Here is a 15,593-nt window from a genome sequence, read left to right as displayed (position 1 = left end):
GTGTGGTATCGTTAAAAGACAAACTGTACTGTGTGAACTGTGGCATAAGAAGTTCTGCAGAACGGACATTGGGAAATCCCAAAAGGGGGCGGTGACCCAAAAGGGAGTGGTAACCAAAAAAGGGGTGGAGTCCCAAAAGGGGGCGGTGACACAAATTGGAGTGGTAACCCAAAAAGGGGTGGAGTCACAAAAGGGGGCGGTGACCCAAATTGGAGTGGTAACCCAAAAAGGGGTGGGGTCCCAAAAGGGGGCGGTGACCCAAATTGGAGTGGCAACCCAAAGTGGGGTGGTGGTCCAGAAAGTGGCCAAGTGTGAAGAAGTGACAGCACTGGGTGACTCAGTAGGTATGTCTGGAGTACCGCAGTGTATGTGCAGGTCTTTTTCAGAATGTGGAATATCCTTTCCAGGTAGTAATGACAGGCCACAGATGTGTACAGTGATGCTGCACCGGGAAGGAGCCTTTGGTCGGCTGGACTCAGAGAGTCAGGTGACTCTGACAGGAACGCCTCTCGTTTTCTCTCTGGCCGAGAAAAACGTCAGGGTTCGCTGTAAATACGGGGTCACGGTGAACTACGCAGTAGACACAGTAGTGTTTGAGGGGACCAAAGGTGGTGAGTGCCAAGGTAGAGGAATACCACGGGACTTAGTCTATGCCTGGGAGAGGGGCCGGGACTTTCTTTTGTTTGATGACGTTTGGTCTGACGATGGAGATGCTTCGACTGTGGGACAAGCGGACACTGAGACAGTGACGGCTCCTGACATGGACAGGTCAGAGGTAGAACTGACCAGAGGAAGAAGTACATCTGCCCAACTGATGGACCTGACGTCTCGTGATAAGACAGATGGTGGGCTGGGAGATGAGACGACTGGACTAGACACATTGGTGCTGGACGGTAACTGGAGGGTTCACTCGACTGGGGTGACTGACCCAGTGGTACCCTTTAACGATATAATTAAAGAGGTAGTAGTGAGACACGTGATGGACAAAAGAGAGCAGGATCGTGAGATACAGCTGATAAAGGAGACTGTAACAGAACATGTCGAACGGGAAAGAGTCCTAAGGCAAGCAGCTGAGCACAGAGTAGATGAGCTGGAGAAGGAAGTCTCTGAGCTCAGAGGTCACCTGTCAGCGTGTAAAACCATGAACAAGACCCTGTTGGAAGATATGGAGGTGCTCAGAGAGGCCCAAGAGAAGCATCAACAAGAGATTCTCAGGAGAGAGGATGAGCGTCGCTACCTGGCAGAGGAGAAAGATAAAGTTCTGCAAGAACTCAGTGGAGTAGTAAAAGGTCTTCTGCAGGAGAAGTGGAGGGGCGAAGACGTACAGCGGCCTTGCCCGACTGATAGCAAGGCAGAACTGCCAAAGCCCATCTTGGAAAAGGGTCCTGAAGACTGTAAATCTCAGGAAGATGGTGAGCCAAGAGCTGCACAAGACAGTCACCCGGTCTTGGCAGATACCTTGAGGGAAGTGTCCGTGGGGAACCCAGAGCCATCTGTCCAGGATGAGAGCAAGTCCATGACCTTCAAGTGTGTGATGGAGGTACCCGAAGACGTGCGAGAAGCGTGTGCCAGCGAAGGTGTGCATGAGACCTTTAAAAAGGCAGTAAAGGCCTATAGTGTGAGCTGGGCACCAGAAACAGACCAGTTGGTGATACTGGCAGAAATGGAAGACACAGAGAGAAGGGTGGCTGTCCTGAAGGAGATGCACCTACAATGTCTCCGCACGAAACAGATGCTCGTGAAGCGTAATTGGAAAGACGCTCGACGTCTGGAGCTTGCAAGGGAAGCAAAAAGTCGGCTGGGCTTTGTGGAAAACATAATTCCGGTGCCCAGAAATCTGGTGGGGAAAGTCGTTGGCAGACTTGGAAAGGTGATGCAGGAGATGGTGAATCGATCCTGTGTGAAGAGAGTGAGGATCCCACCTGCTGGTGAAATCCAAGTCGTTATTGAAGATGACATGGTTCCTGTCATTGTGGTTGGTTCGGTGGAAAGCATTGGGAAGCTTCGCATGCTCCTGGAATATCGGGTAGCGTACCTGAAGGAGATTGAGCAGCTAAGACAGGATCGACTGCAGATGAATGAGCAGATAGAGAACGTCATGTGGCGTCCCCCTCCAACCCAAGGTGTAAGGACCCGAAGGGATCCTCCAAGGAATGAAAGGACAGGTAGTCGAAGGCAAGAACGTCGAGAGTCCGCAAGTGGCCGTTCTAATCTTAGTAACATAGGCACGAGACTCGGTGGTGGACATAGCGACAGAGGGTCAGACTCAGACCAGCCAGTTGGCCCAGCTGGACGTGGGACTCATGACCGTGCGAACTGGGAGAGCCAGCCAGTGAGAGAAAGGTCGCGTGATCTAGCACACTGCAGACAGGTGGAGACTAAAGAGTGTCTGGTCACACTGACGGACGTTGACGGGAAGGTCAAAGCCCAAGGCCGAGATACTGACCGCTGGGGGCAGGGGAGGCCTAACGTAAATATGCAGTATGACTACCGAAACAGACGGAGATGGTCCTCCCGACTGGTAGGGCAAGGTGACATGGGTGCCAGGTCTCAAGATCCCTGGGTGATGTCATGTGTTCAACCCCACAAGTTTGAACAGAGGGGGGAGGTATGTGGTGTAGTTACCACTATGTCAGCTAGGGGGCGCTGTGTGGGTGTCCCAGGACGGGTGTACAGGCACATTCAGTGTGGTAACAGGAGCAGGGTACTAAATGACCATTATGGGTCTCAAGGTGGGTGGCCTTGGGATGCAGGCTCCAGGGTGTATTGATCAGCAGAGGTACTGCTGATCTTTCTGTTACACTGTGTCAGGGAAGCCTGTGTGTGTCTATACAACTTTTAGTGATGTCATAGCCATGTGATCACCTGTGGGTGTGGTTACAGGGCTATGTAATTGAGGTGTTTGGCACATGTGAGAGAGTGTGAGAGTGAGTCTGTCAGAGTGTGGACAGACTTCCATGTGTCCAGGTAGGACACTACAGAGAGTGGCCTGTGTGCTAAGGAAGGAGAAGCCTTCCTGGGTCTGCGGCTGCAGATAGAGGGCTGCTCGGGACATTGCCCTGGCCTATGTATATTAGTTGTATATGGGAAGGACTACACCTCCCAGCATGTGCTGAGACTCTCGGTCCGAGTCTGAAGCCACGGACGTTTATGTTCTTTTGTGCCTAAGCTAGAGGCTATTTTGGTGATACGCTGATTTATGGTTTATGGAGCAAATAAACCTCATGAACTTTGGGAAGAACGTGCCTCATGATTGTCTCCCGCTGCACCTGAGCGAGTCACATCCCTACAATATATATACTAGATTATGGCCCGATGCTATCGCATCGGGAGGATGCGATAGCATCACACCTCTTGCCATGTTAACCCTCAACACACACACTCCTCAACACACACTCCTCTCACCTTTCACCATCTCCACTCACTCTTTCACTCCACATACGACCCCTTCTCTCACTCCGTCTCTCATACTCACGCTGTCATCGCCGCTGCTCCACGATCCCCGACATCTTCTTCCGCCGGCGCAATCCTGGATCCAGACGTTGTCCGCGCCGGCGACATGTTCTTGCGGCGACGCCATCTTGAGTATCGTGAAATCCCGCGATAGTCAAGATAGCGTCGCCGGAAGAACATGTCGCCGGCGTGGACGACGTCGGGATCCAAAATGGCGTCGGCGAAATCTCGCGAGTTTTCGCCGACGCCATTTTGGATCCCGACGTCGTCCTCGCCGGCGACATGTTCTTGCGGCGACGCCATCTTGACTATCGCGGGATTTCGCCGATCCAAAATGGCGTCGCCGCAAGAACATGTCGCCGGCGTGGACGACATCGGGATCCAAAATGGAGTCGTCCACGCCAGCGACATGTTCTTGCGGCGACGCCATCTTGAATCTCGCGGGATTTCACGAAATCCAAGATGGCGTCCCGCAAGAACATGTCGGCGGCCTGGAGAACGTCTGGATCCTGGATCGCGGCGGCGGAGGAAGATGTCGGGGCAGCGACGATGACGGTGTGAGTATGAGAAACGGAGTGAGAGAAAGGAACGTATGTGGAGTGAAAGAGTGAGTGGACGTGAGTGGAGGTGAAAGGTGAGAGGAGTGTGTGTTGAGGCGGTGTGGTGTGTTGAGGGTTAACGTGCGTGTGTGTGTGGTGACATCACCGGTTACAACTGGACGGAAGTTGTTACAACCGAAAGCTGGTTAGGGCATTTATTATTGTAGATGATGAGGGAGAAGCTGTCTGTTGTTGGCGGTGATGGCGTGTAGAGGCTTCTTCAGCCAATGTAATAGATTTAGAGTTAGGGGATTCGTGTGTGAGACGACGGCGTTTATAAGCCTTAATCTTGTCAAGTCGATGCTGTTTTTCCTCAGGAGTCTCATTAGCACGGCGTTGTTTTTGTCGTAGTGCTAAAGCTGCTTTCCTTTCACTGGCATTGGCATACTGTGCATCAGTATTGAATAGTGGTATTGATAGGGCAGAAACAGATTGCTGATTAGTTATGTCAGTGAACGGCATATGGGATGAAGTGTAGCAGTAAATTGTTCCACATGCTGATGTGGAAGCATCCTGTTGTGAGTCTAATAATAATGATGAGGAAGAGGCCGTCTGTTGTCGGCGGTGACGGCGTGCAGAGGCTTCTTCAGCCAATCTTATGGATTTAGAGTTAGGGGATTCGTGTGTGAGGTGACGGCGTTTATAAGCCTTAATCTTCTCAAGGCGATGGTGTTTTTCCTCAGGAGTCTCATTAGCACGGCGTTGTTTTTGTCGTAGTGCTAAAGCTGCTTTCCTTTCACTGGCATTGGCATACTTTTTGTTATGACTCATGTTGGCACAGGTAAAGGAGTCTATTTGGCAGTTATCTGGCAGTGAAGAAGGTGTCCTGGAGTATTGTAGAGTAAACAGATACTAATTGACCCTGTAATTGCCCAGCAGTAGTTATGAAGTGGTAGTGGCAAATTGGCCCTGTAATTAGACACCGGCAGAGGAGCAAGGCAGCAGTAGTTATGGCGGTAGAGGCAAATTGGCCCTGTAATTAGACACCGGCAGAGGAGCAAGGCAGCAGTAGTTATGGCGGTAGAGGCAAATTGGCCCTGTAATTAGACACCGGCAGAGGAACAAGGCAGCAGTAGTTATGGCAGTAGAGGCAAATTGGCCCTGTAATTAGACACAGGCAGTGAACAGTCAGAGGAGCAAGGCAGCAGTACTTATGGCGGTAGAGGCAAATTGGCCCTGTAATTAGACACCGGCAGAGGAGCAAGGCAGCAGTAGTTATGGCGGTATTGGCAAATTGGCCCTGTAATTAGACACCGGCAGAGGAGCAATGCAGCAGTAGTTATGGCGGTAGAGGCAAATTGATCCTGTAATTAGACACCGGCAGAGGAGCAAGGCAGCAGTAGTTATGGCGGTAGAGGCAAATTGGCCCTGTAAATTAGACACCGGCAGAGGAGCAAGGCAGCAGTAGTTATGGCGGTGGAGGCAAATTGGCCCTGTAATTAGACACCCCCCAGAGGAGCAAGGCAGCAGTAGTTATGGCGGTAGAGGCAAATTGGCCCTGTAATTAGACACCGGCAGAGGAGCAAGGCAGCAGTAGTTATGGCGGTAGAGGCAAATTAGCCCTGTAATTAGACACCGGCAGAGGAGCAAGGCAGCAGTAGTTATGGCGGTATAGGCAAATTGGCCCTGTAATTAGACACCGGCAGAGGAGCAAGGCAGCAGTAGTTATGGCAGTATAGGCAAATTAGCCCTGTAATTAGACACCGGCAGAGGACAAAGGCAGCAGTAGTTATGGCGGTACAGGCAAATTGGTCCTGTAATTAGACACCTGCAGAGGAGCAAGGCAGCAGTAGTTATGGCGGTAGAGGCAAATTAGCCCTGTAATTAGACACCGGCAGAGGAGCAAGGCAGCAGTAGTTATGGCGGTATTGGCAAATTGGCCCTGTAATTAGACACCGGCAGAGGAGCAATGCAGCAGTAGTTATGGCGGTATAGGCAAATTGGTCCTGTAATTAGACACCGGCAGAGGAGCAATGCAGCAGTAGTTATGGCGGTATAGGCAAATTGGTCCTGTAATTAGACACCGGCAGAGGAGCAATGCAGCAGTAGTTATGGCGGTACAGGCAAATTGGTCCTGTAATTAGACACCGGCAGAGGAGCAAGGCAGCAGTAGTTATGGCGGTATAGGCAAATTGGTCCTGTAATTAGACACCGGCAGAGGAGCAATGCAGCAGTAGTTATGACGGTACAGGCAAATTGGTCCTGTAATTAGACACCGGCAGAGGAGCAAGGCAGCAGTAGTTATGGCGGTATAGGCAAATTGGCCCTGTAATTAGACACCAGCAGAGGAGCAATGCAGCAGTAGTTATGGCGGTACAGGCAAATTGGTCCTGTAATTAGACACCGGCAGAGGAGCAAGGCAGCAGTAGTTATGGCGGTAGAGGCAAATTAGCCCTGTAATTAGACACCGGCAGAGGAGCAAGGCAGCAGTAGTTATGGCGGTAGAGGCAAATTGGCCCTGTAATTAGACACTGGCAGAGGAGCAAGGCAGCAGTAGTTATGGCGGTATAGGCAAATTGGTCCTGTAATTAGACACCGGCAGAGGAGCAATGCAGCAGTAGTTATGGCGGTACAGGCAAATTGGTCCATTAATTAGACACCGGCAGAGGAGCAATGCAGCAGTAGTTATGGCGGTACAGGCAAATTGGTCCTGTAATTAGACACCGGCAGAGGAGCAATGCAGCAGTAGTTATGGCGGTACAGGCAAATTGGTCCAGTAATTAGACACCGGCAGTAAACAGGCATAGGACCAAGGCAGCAGTAGTTATGGTGGTACAGGCAATGCCAAGCGTCCGCACAGCAAGTCGGCGTGAGGTAAATGACGCAATTTCACGAATGCAAGATGGCGTCGGCGAAATCTCGCGAGATTTCGCCGACGTCGTTAACACCTCTTGCCATGTTAACCCTCAACACACCACACCGCCTCAACACACACTCCTCTCACCTTTCACCTCCACTCATGTCCACTCACTCTTTCACTCCACATACGTTCCTTTCTCTCACTCCGTTTCTCATACTCACACCGTCATCGTCGCTGCCCCGACATCTTCCTCCGCCGCCGCGATCCAGGATCCAGACGTTCTCCAGGCCGCCGACATGTTCTTGCGGGACGCCATCTTGGATTTCGTGAAATCCCGCGATATTCAAGATAGCGTCGCCGCAACAACATGTCGCTGGCGTGGACGACATCGGGATCCAAAAAGATGGCGTCGGCGAAATCTCTCGAGATTACGCCGACGCCATTTTGGATCCCGATGTCGCCCACGCCAGCGACATATTCTTGCGGGACGCCATCTTGGATGTCGTGAAGTCCCGCGATATTCAAGATGGCGTCGCCGCAACATGTCGCTGGCATGGGCGACATCGGGATCCAAAATGGCGTCGGCGTAATCTCGTGAGATTTCGCTGATGCCATCTTTTTGGATCCCGATGTCGTCCACGCCAGCGACATATTGTTGCGGCGACGCCATCTTGAATCTCGCGGGATTTCACGACATCCAAGATGGCGTCCCGCAAGAACATGTCGGCGGCCTGGAGAACGTCTGGATCCTGGATCGCGGCGGCGGAGGAAGATGTCGGGGCAGCGACGATGACGGTGTGAGTATGAGAAACGGAGTGAGAGAAAGGAATGTATGTGGAGTGAAAGAGTGAGTGGACATGAGTGGAGGTGAAAGGTGAGAGGAGTGTGTGTTGAGGCGGTGTGGTGTGTTGAGGGTTAACATGTGCGTGTGTGTGTGGTGACGTCACCGGTTACAACTGGACGGAAGTTGTTACAACCGGAAGCTGCTTAGGGCATTTATTATTATAGATATTGTTTTACATATAGAAATGTAACCATATGAATAGAGGCAGATGTATAGTGGCATACGGCAAAAATAAATAGCAGCACTCCAGGCATGAGATAGTGAAAAAAACTGATCTTTATTCACCCAGGTATGCACAACATTTCAAACTGTGAACCTTTCTCAAACCATGAACATTCACAGAGTATAAACACGGTACATATAGGTTATACTCTATAATCAGTGGTTAATCAATATCCATCAGGGAGCATAGTGCATATGTACAGGGCCGGCTCCAGGTTTTCGTGGGCCCCAGTGTCTCAGTTGGCACTTTTACCACATACCACGATTCATGATGCAGATACAGCAGAGAAATATAGGTATAATACAATGCCAAAGATTTCACGTACTTCTTACATTACATGAGTGATATCTCTTGTAAATTCTACAATAGCTCAGGAGCTGGACAGTGTAGTCCTCTATACAGTATGATGGACCCCATGTAATGCTCAAGTATATGATGGACCTCATATATTGCGCCAAACATTAAAAAAAAAAAAAAAAAAATGAAGTGAAATGCTCACCTCTCCTCGCTGGCTGCTGCTCTCCTCTAGACTCCTCAGCGTCGCAGTCGTCCTGCTTTTTGCTCTGTGACTGTTCAGAGCAGAGGGCGCACACTAGTCACGTCATCACGCCATCTGACCTGAAACATCACAGAGTCAGAAGACGTGAAAGAAGATGCAGTGGAGGAACGGGGATAGACAAGTATTGCAAGTACCGGGGCCCTGAGCAAGTAGGGGGCCCACTCGCCAGCGCTAGCACCAGGTCCCCATAGCGTGTCGGTGTCCCTGACGGCGAGTGGGCCCCCCGTCTGCTCAGGGCCCTGACACTTGCCTTGGTGCTGATGCTGACCCTGCATATGTATACAGTGCAATAATATCAATCTCCTCGTGTGTCATTAAGCATATAATAATAATAATTCAATTTTATTCTGTGCCAGTTCACAGGTATTGTGCATATAATATTAAAAAACCTTAATTGCTTGATAGAGATTATGGGATAACACTTGTGTTACAATTAAAGACTGCTCACATAACTGCTGACATTAGTAACATACATATTATGTGCTCTAGGCTCAACTGTGATGTCAGCGATCCCAGGTAATCATGGCACCAGGGGTCTCAGAGGTGGAGGGGGCACGCCAACACCAGCGACTATATCAGCTGGATGCAAGTGCTGGATTCACGGCCTTGGAACCACATTTTGCTGAAAATGTTTTGTGGAGCAGGAGTCCCGCCAGCTCCCTCAGCTGCAATACATGCCGGTGGCCTATCAGAGGCTGGCAGCTGGCGTCAGCGTGCCCGTTGCTGAGAGCACATGACAGTGACATCATGCAACATGGTGGGGATGCTGAAGTCAGCTGCATCGGCTGTAGAAGTGAACACCATGCAGCGTAGGGGAAGGCAGGTAGTATATTATTTTATGTTTGAGGAACATAACACATCCCAGGAAGGGGCACATCATACGAGGAATGGTCCCAGTATGGGGGACATTATCCCAGGAAGGAGCATCCCTTATTACGTGCCATCCTCTCCAGTTATGTATGGAGGGGCCCCCTATGATGTAGCATCCTCTGTTTTTATGAACAGTGTTTTCCCATTATTACAAAGTATTATGTTTTTTTATATATAGCACCGTCCTTTACATACTACTTTCTCATTATTTTTGTTAATCACAGCGCTCTCTCTTTACTACAGAATGTCCTCTGTTGTTAGATATAACATGACTGCTGATGGAGCAACATCTGACCAGTCCATCATACTCCACCATCAGAAAAGTAACTTTACCAGATTCCATCAGCAATCACTTCAGTTTTTATATAACAAGAGTGGATGCTGTTAGCGTGACTGGTCTGAGCCGAAATCTTCAGGAGTGGACCCTCTGGGCCGTGGCACCAAGGGGCCCCTGGCGAGCTGCCAGGTGGAAACGGCCCCTATACAGGGACCGTTAGGAGCAGGCCCAGGGGTTCGAGTACCACGGTAGCCGGTACCGAGAGGGGCGGCTCAGGATGGACTGGAGTAGGACTGTGGGACTGAAGTGTAGATGACAGAACAGAGCTGGAACACAGGAGACAGGAATGGAGTAAAACTATAGACTGGAACATGGAGGAACTGAAGTGTAGATGACAGGACAGAGTTGGAACACAGGAGACAGGAATTAAGGAGGATGGAAGGACTGGAGCAGGATGGAACTGGAACACCGGATGCAGGACTGGAGTAAGACAGCAGGACTGGAGCAGGATGGACCAGGAACACCGGAGGCAGGACTGGAGTAGGACGGCAGGACTGGAGCAGGATGGAAGAGGGAAACCGGAGGCAGGAGACGGAGGAAACAGGAACACTGTAGCAGGACTGAGAATACTGCAGAGAACACAGAAGACATGCTGCGAGCCTACTGCAGGAAACACCGAGGACGGTACCGAGAGTCTGCAGAGAGCAAAGGAGGAAGCATGGCCCAGTGTGCAAGGTAGCACAACGATCTGGCGCCTCCCTCAGGGGGAAGTGGCCTAATATGGCCCCGTCTGGTCTGCCATTGGTCCGAAGGTCCTTCCGGGTCAGGGCACAGCCGGAGCACAGGAAGCAGAAGGGAGGCGTGGCCGTGGCCTATGGCGCATGCGCATTGCATGCAGAGATGGCGTCGGCCGCGAGCCCATCAGAGGTGACCGCCGTGGCCGTCGGGTGGTGAGAGGCTGCGGCGTGGAAGCGGAGGCCGGGTGAGTATGTAGTGACGGCGTGGGATGGGAGGCTGGGTGAGTATGTCAGAGCGGTGTAGCAGATGCTATGTAACAAAACCAGGATGCTATAAATAACGAGATTCCGATATGTAAGGGATGGTGCTGTACATAAGAGGGCACCATGTAATAGGGGACTGTAATATTCGTATTGAGAGGAAACATATCTTAAGGTTATCTGTAGCTTTGTTGCCATAAACAGAGGTGGGCCCAAACATTTCTTGCATAGGGGCCCCAAGCTGTCAGTGTCCGCCCCTGCACTGACTAATTTGCACCCGCTCTCTTCTCTCTATCAAGTTGTGTGGTGCCATATTGAATCAGGGAGTTGCCTTCAATCTGTGCATATCTACTGCCCTCAGTTATATGCCCCGCAGTGTGAATACATCATAACACACTGCGGGGCTGGATCTGGGGCCTCCACAACACGCAGGCGCAATAGCCTGATGTCGGTTCTCGGGCAGCACGCACTGCGCATGCCCGAGAACTCTTGTCACAGCGCAGGCACCTGCATTCAAAACAGGAGGAGGCAGTGCCGCACAGGGGCAACATGATGGACAGATGGTGGGCGCCGCCGAAACACCTGACAGACATGATGGACGGATGGTAGGCAGCTGATACAGGGGGACACATCATACCTATGGGACATATTACAGGTATGAGGAGCTATTTATAAAAGTCGATATTTCATCGTTACTAGGGGTCAGAAAAAGAAGAGCCACCTTCACAGAATGCAGCCTTAGTGCTGCTGAAGGTGGCTCTTTAACTGAAAAACACCCTGTGTGGGTGACAGGTTCCCTTTAAAGGGAATCTGTCACCCCTTTTTACTTTAGTGATATCATGTAAAGATATCACCCAATTGTGCGTCCCCTAAGGATTCTTTTAGGATTTTTTATTCCCCCCGACCCCGCACCTTTGATGCAAAAATACCTTTGTTATGTTGGTGAAGAGTTATGCAAATCGCCGCGGTCCGGTCTGATCGGCGTGGCTTAGTCGGCTTCTTTCCCCCCTCCTCGGCTTGCTGAGCGTAATCTTCATCCGTGAATATCACAGATAACGTTGTTTGCCGCACTTGTGCATTCAAAGAGGCCTCTGGCGCCTGCGCAGTATGCTTTGCCCAACTGTGGGTGAAGCATATAAGCGATACTGCATATGCGCCGGTATTTTCCAGCGCGGTCTATGCCCCGGAAGTGTGTCCTGCATGTGAAGACTTCCGGGGCATGGACTGTTGGTGAAGCATGGTGCATGGTGTTCACTTCTACAGTCATGGCCAAAAGTTTTGAGAATGACACAAATATTAATTTTTACGAAGTCTACTGCTTCATTTTTTCTAATGGCAATTTGCATATACTCCAGAATATTATAAAGAGTGATCAGCTTAACAGCAATTACTTGCAAAGTCAATATTTGCCTAGAAAATGAACTTTATCCCCCAAAACACATTTCAACATCATTGCAGCCCTGCCTTAAAAGGACCAGCTAACATCGTTTCAGTGATTGCTCCATTAACACAGGTGTGGGTGTTGATGAGGACAGGGCTGGAGATCAATCTGTCATGATTAAGTAAGAATGACACCACTGGACACTTTAAAAGGAGGCTGGTGCTTGGCATCATTGTTTCTCTTCTGTTAACCATGGTTATCTCTAAAGAAACACGTGCTGTCATCATTGCACTGCACAAAAATGGCCTAACAGGGAAGAGTATCGCAGCTAGAAAGATTGCACCTCAGTCAACAATCTATTGAATCATCAAGAACTTCAAGGAGAGAGGTTCCCTTGTTGCCAAAAAGGCTCCAGGGCGCCCAAAAAGACCAGCAAGCGCCAGGACCGTCTCTTAAAAGTGTTTCAGCTGCGGGATCAGCCACCAGCAGTGCAGAGCTTGCTCAGGAATGGCAGCAGGCAGGTGTGAGTGCATCTACACGCACTGTGAGGCGGAGACTCCTGGAGCAAGGCCTGGTCTCAAGGAGGGCAGCAAAGAAGCCACTTCTCTCCAGGAAAAACATCATGGACAGACTGATATTCTGCAAGAGGTACAGGGAGTGGACTGCTGAGGATTGGGGTAAAGTCATTTTCTCTGATGAATCCCCTTTTCGATTGTTTGGGACATCTGGAAAACGGCTTATTCGGAGAAGACCAGGTGAGCGCTACCACCAGTCTTGTCTCATGCCAACTGTCAAGCATCCTGAAACCATTCATGTGTGGGGTTGCTTCTCAGCCAAGGGAATGGGCTCTCTCTCAGTCTTGCCTAAAAACACAGCCATGAATAAAGAATGGTACCAGAATGTCCTCCAAGAGCAACTTCTCCCAACCGTCCAAGAGCAGTTTGGCGATCAACAATGCCTTTTTCAACATGATGGAGCACCTTGCCATAAAGCAAAGGTGATAACTAAATGGCTCAGGGAACAAAACATAGAGATTTTGGGACCATGGCCTGGAAACTCCCCAGATCTTAATCCCATTGAGAACTTGTGGTCAATCATCAAGAGACGGGTGGACAAACAAAAACCTTCAAATTCAGACAAAATAAAAGCATTGATTTTACAAGAATGGACTGCTATCAGTCAGGATTTGATCCAGAAGTTGATTGAGAGCATGCCAGGGAGAATTGCTGAGGTCCTGAAGAAGAAGGGTCAACACTGCAAATATTGATTGCTGCATTAACTCATTCTAACTGTCAATATAACCTTTTGCTACTCATAATATGATTGCAATTATATTTCTGTATGTGATAAAAACATCTGACAAACACACATAAAAACCAGAGGCCAGCAGATCATGTGAAAATATAATATTTGTGTCATTCTCAAAACTTTTGGCCATGACTGTACAGCCGATGCAGCGGACTGGTGAAGCGCTGTGGTAGAAAGGCCTAGGGCAGCCACAGCGAAAAGAGCCACGAGGGACGCCACAACTACAGGAAAGAAAAGTGAAGGTACCCGGGCCTGTGTATGGAGAAGTGTGAAGCTGCTGTGGTGTATTGCTGTGGTCGTCAGGAGGACGGACAATAAAAACGGACCTGTTGAACACAAATTTTGTCTATCGTGTCTATCTGCAGCAAGAAGCGGACCATCCCCCGGTCGGTTGCCCCTACCTACATCCTTTCTTTAGACTTTCTGCAATAAAATCCTTCCTTTCTGTGCAAGTGGCGCTGACGCGATGTCGAAGATGGGAATGAGCTTAACTAATGTACAGCAAACCAGCCCATAAGTTCTAGCAAACTCAGCATCAATCATCCTAACTCCATCTCCACTGTCAACAAACACAGAAATCTCGCTTTTGCTCTCCAGCACCACCTCTGCTATCAGGACAAAATGGGAACTGCAGGTCGATGATAAGTGCACCCCTCGCTTATTGATCTCCAGACTACCAATAGTTAAACAAGTCTCCTTTTGCTTAGGCATCAAAGGACAAGCCCCAATAAAATGTAAATTTTTTCCACAAAAAAACCCACACTCCCTTCTTTTATCAAATCTCCAGGGAAATATGCAATGCAGAGGCACCTGCTAAATGCATGGGTTCCTCCACCTTCCCCAGAGCTGATTCACTGCCAGACTGCTCCCCTGGCAAAGGGGCAATACGCTGAAAAAGAGTCTCCGGATAAATTTATCAACATGTATAGCCAACGACATAGCAGCCTCCAAGGGTTCAGGGGTTTCATGCACTGCCATAGTATCTTTCAACTTTTCAGTAAGGCTCTGAAGAAATTATCTTCTGGGAGCCGAGTCATTCCATTTTATATCAGTTGCACATCTGCAGAATTCGGAGCTATACGTCTCCACTGACTGATTCCCTGTGAGGAGCGTCAGCCTACGCCGAGTCGTTATTCTTCTTTGAGTGGACCCTCTGGGCCGTGGCACCCACCCACCTAGGGCGAACTGACCTAGTGAGAACCTACCCCCTGTACAGGGAGTGTCAGGGGTAAGACCAAGGGGGTGAGCCACCACAGCAGCTGGACCAGACGGCCGGCTCAGGGAGACACTATTGAGTGCCTGGCAACAGGACGAACAGGATATGAAACATAAGCGAGGTCACAGGGTTTCTTCAGCAAACATGGTTACACACTTTAATCAGATACAAGGCAAAAACAGAGAATCAGATGCAGGGCACAAACGGTGAAACACGGCAAGGTGCGTGCGAGGGCACGCCAAAAGTTCCAAACATAACACGTGCAGAAAACATACCGAAGTCCAGGGCAGGGTACGTGTTAGGGGTCACACCAGAATTCCAAGGAGGGATGCGTGCTAGGACATGCTAGAGTCCAAGACAAGGTGCTTGCTCGGAGACACGCCAAGGTCCAAAGAATGGTATGTGCCAGGTGGCACGCCTGGGTACAGGCAAGGGCTCAATGGCATCGGACTCCGGACAACTGGCAACAATCGACAGGAACAGGGCATCTGGCTGCAGACATCAGGCCGCAGTCATAAGGCTTACGCTCTCTGGCAGCGATGGCAGGTTCCAGGCATCTGGCAGGCGAACCCGGGTTCAGGCAAGGAGGCACGACAGATCTGCAGGCATGGTGCATGTTAGGGAACACACAGAGGTCCAAGGCAGGATTCCAGGCAGGGTGTGTGTGTAGGGGACACGCCAGGGTTCAAAGCAAGGTGCAAGGCAGGGTCCTGCGCGTGCAGAGAGACACGCCAGGGTCAGGGTTCAAGGCATAGTCCTGCGCGTGCAGAGAGACACGCCAGGGTCAGGTTCAAGACAGAGTCCTGCGTGTGCAGAGAGACACGCCAGGGTCAGGGTTCAAGGCAGAGTGCTTCGCGTGCAAAGAGAAACACCAGGGTCAGGTTCAAGACAGAGTCCTGCGCGTGCAGAGAGACACGCCAGGGTCAGGGTTCAAGCAGAATCCTGCGCGTGCAGAGAGACACGCCAGGGTCAGGGTTCAAGAACAGGGTTAGGGCCTGTGCGTGCAAGAGGGCATGACAGGGTACATGGCAAGACCTGCGCGTACTTTTACATAAGCACGGGGAG

The sequence above is a fragment of the Dendrobates tinctorius genome, unplaced genomic scaffold (assembly GCF_039654945.1).
Source record: "Dendrobates tinctorius isolate UK_male_01 unplaced genomic scaffold, ASM3965494v1 ptg000089l, whole genome shotgun sequence".
NCBI classification, from domain to species: Eukaryota; Metazoa; Chordata; class Amphibia; order Anura; family Dendrobatidae; genus Dendrobates; species Dendrobates tinctorius.
This window is presented reverse-complemented; position numbering follows the sequence as displayed.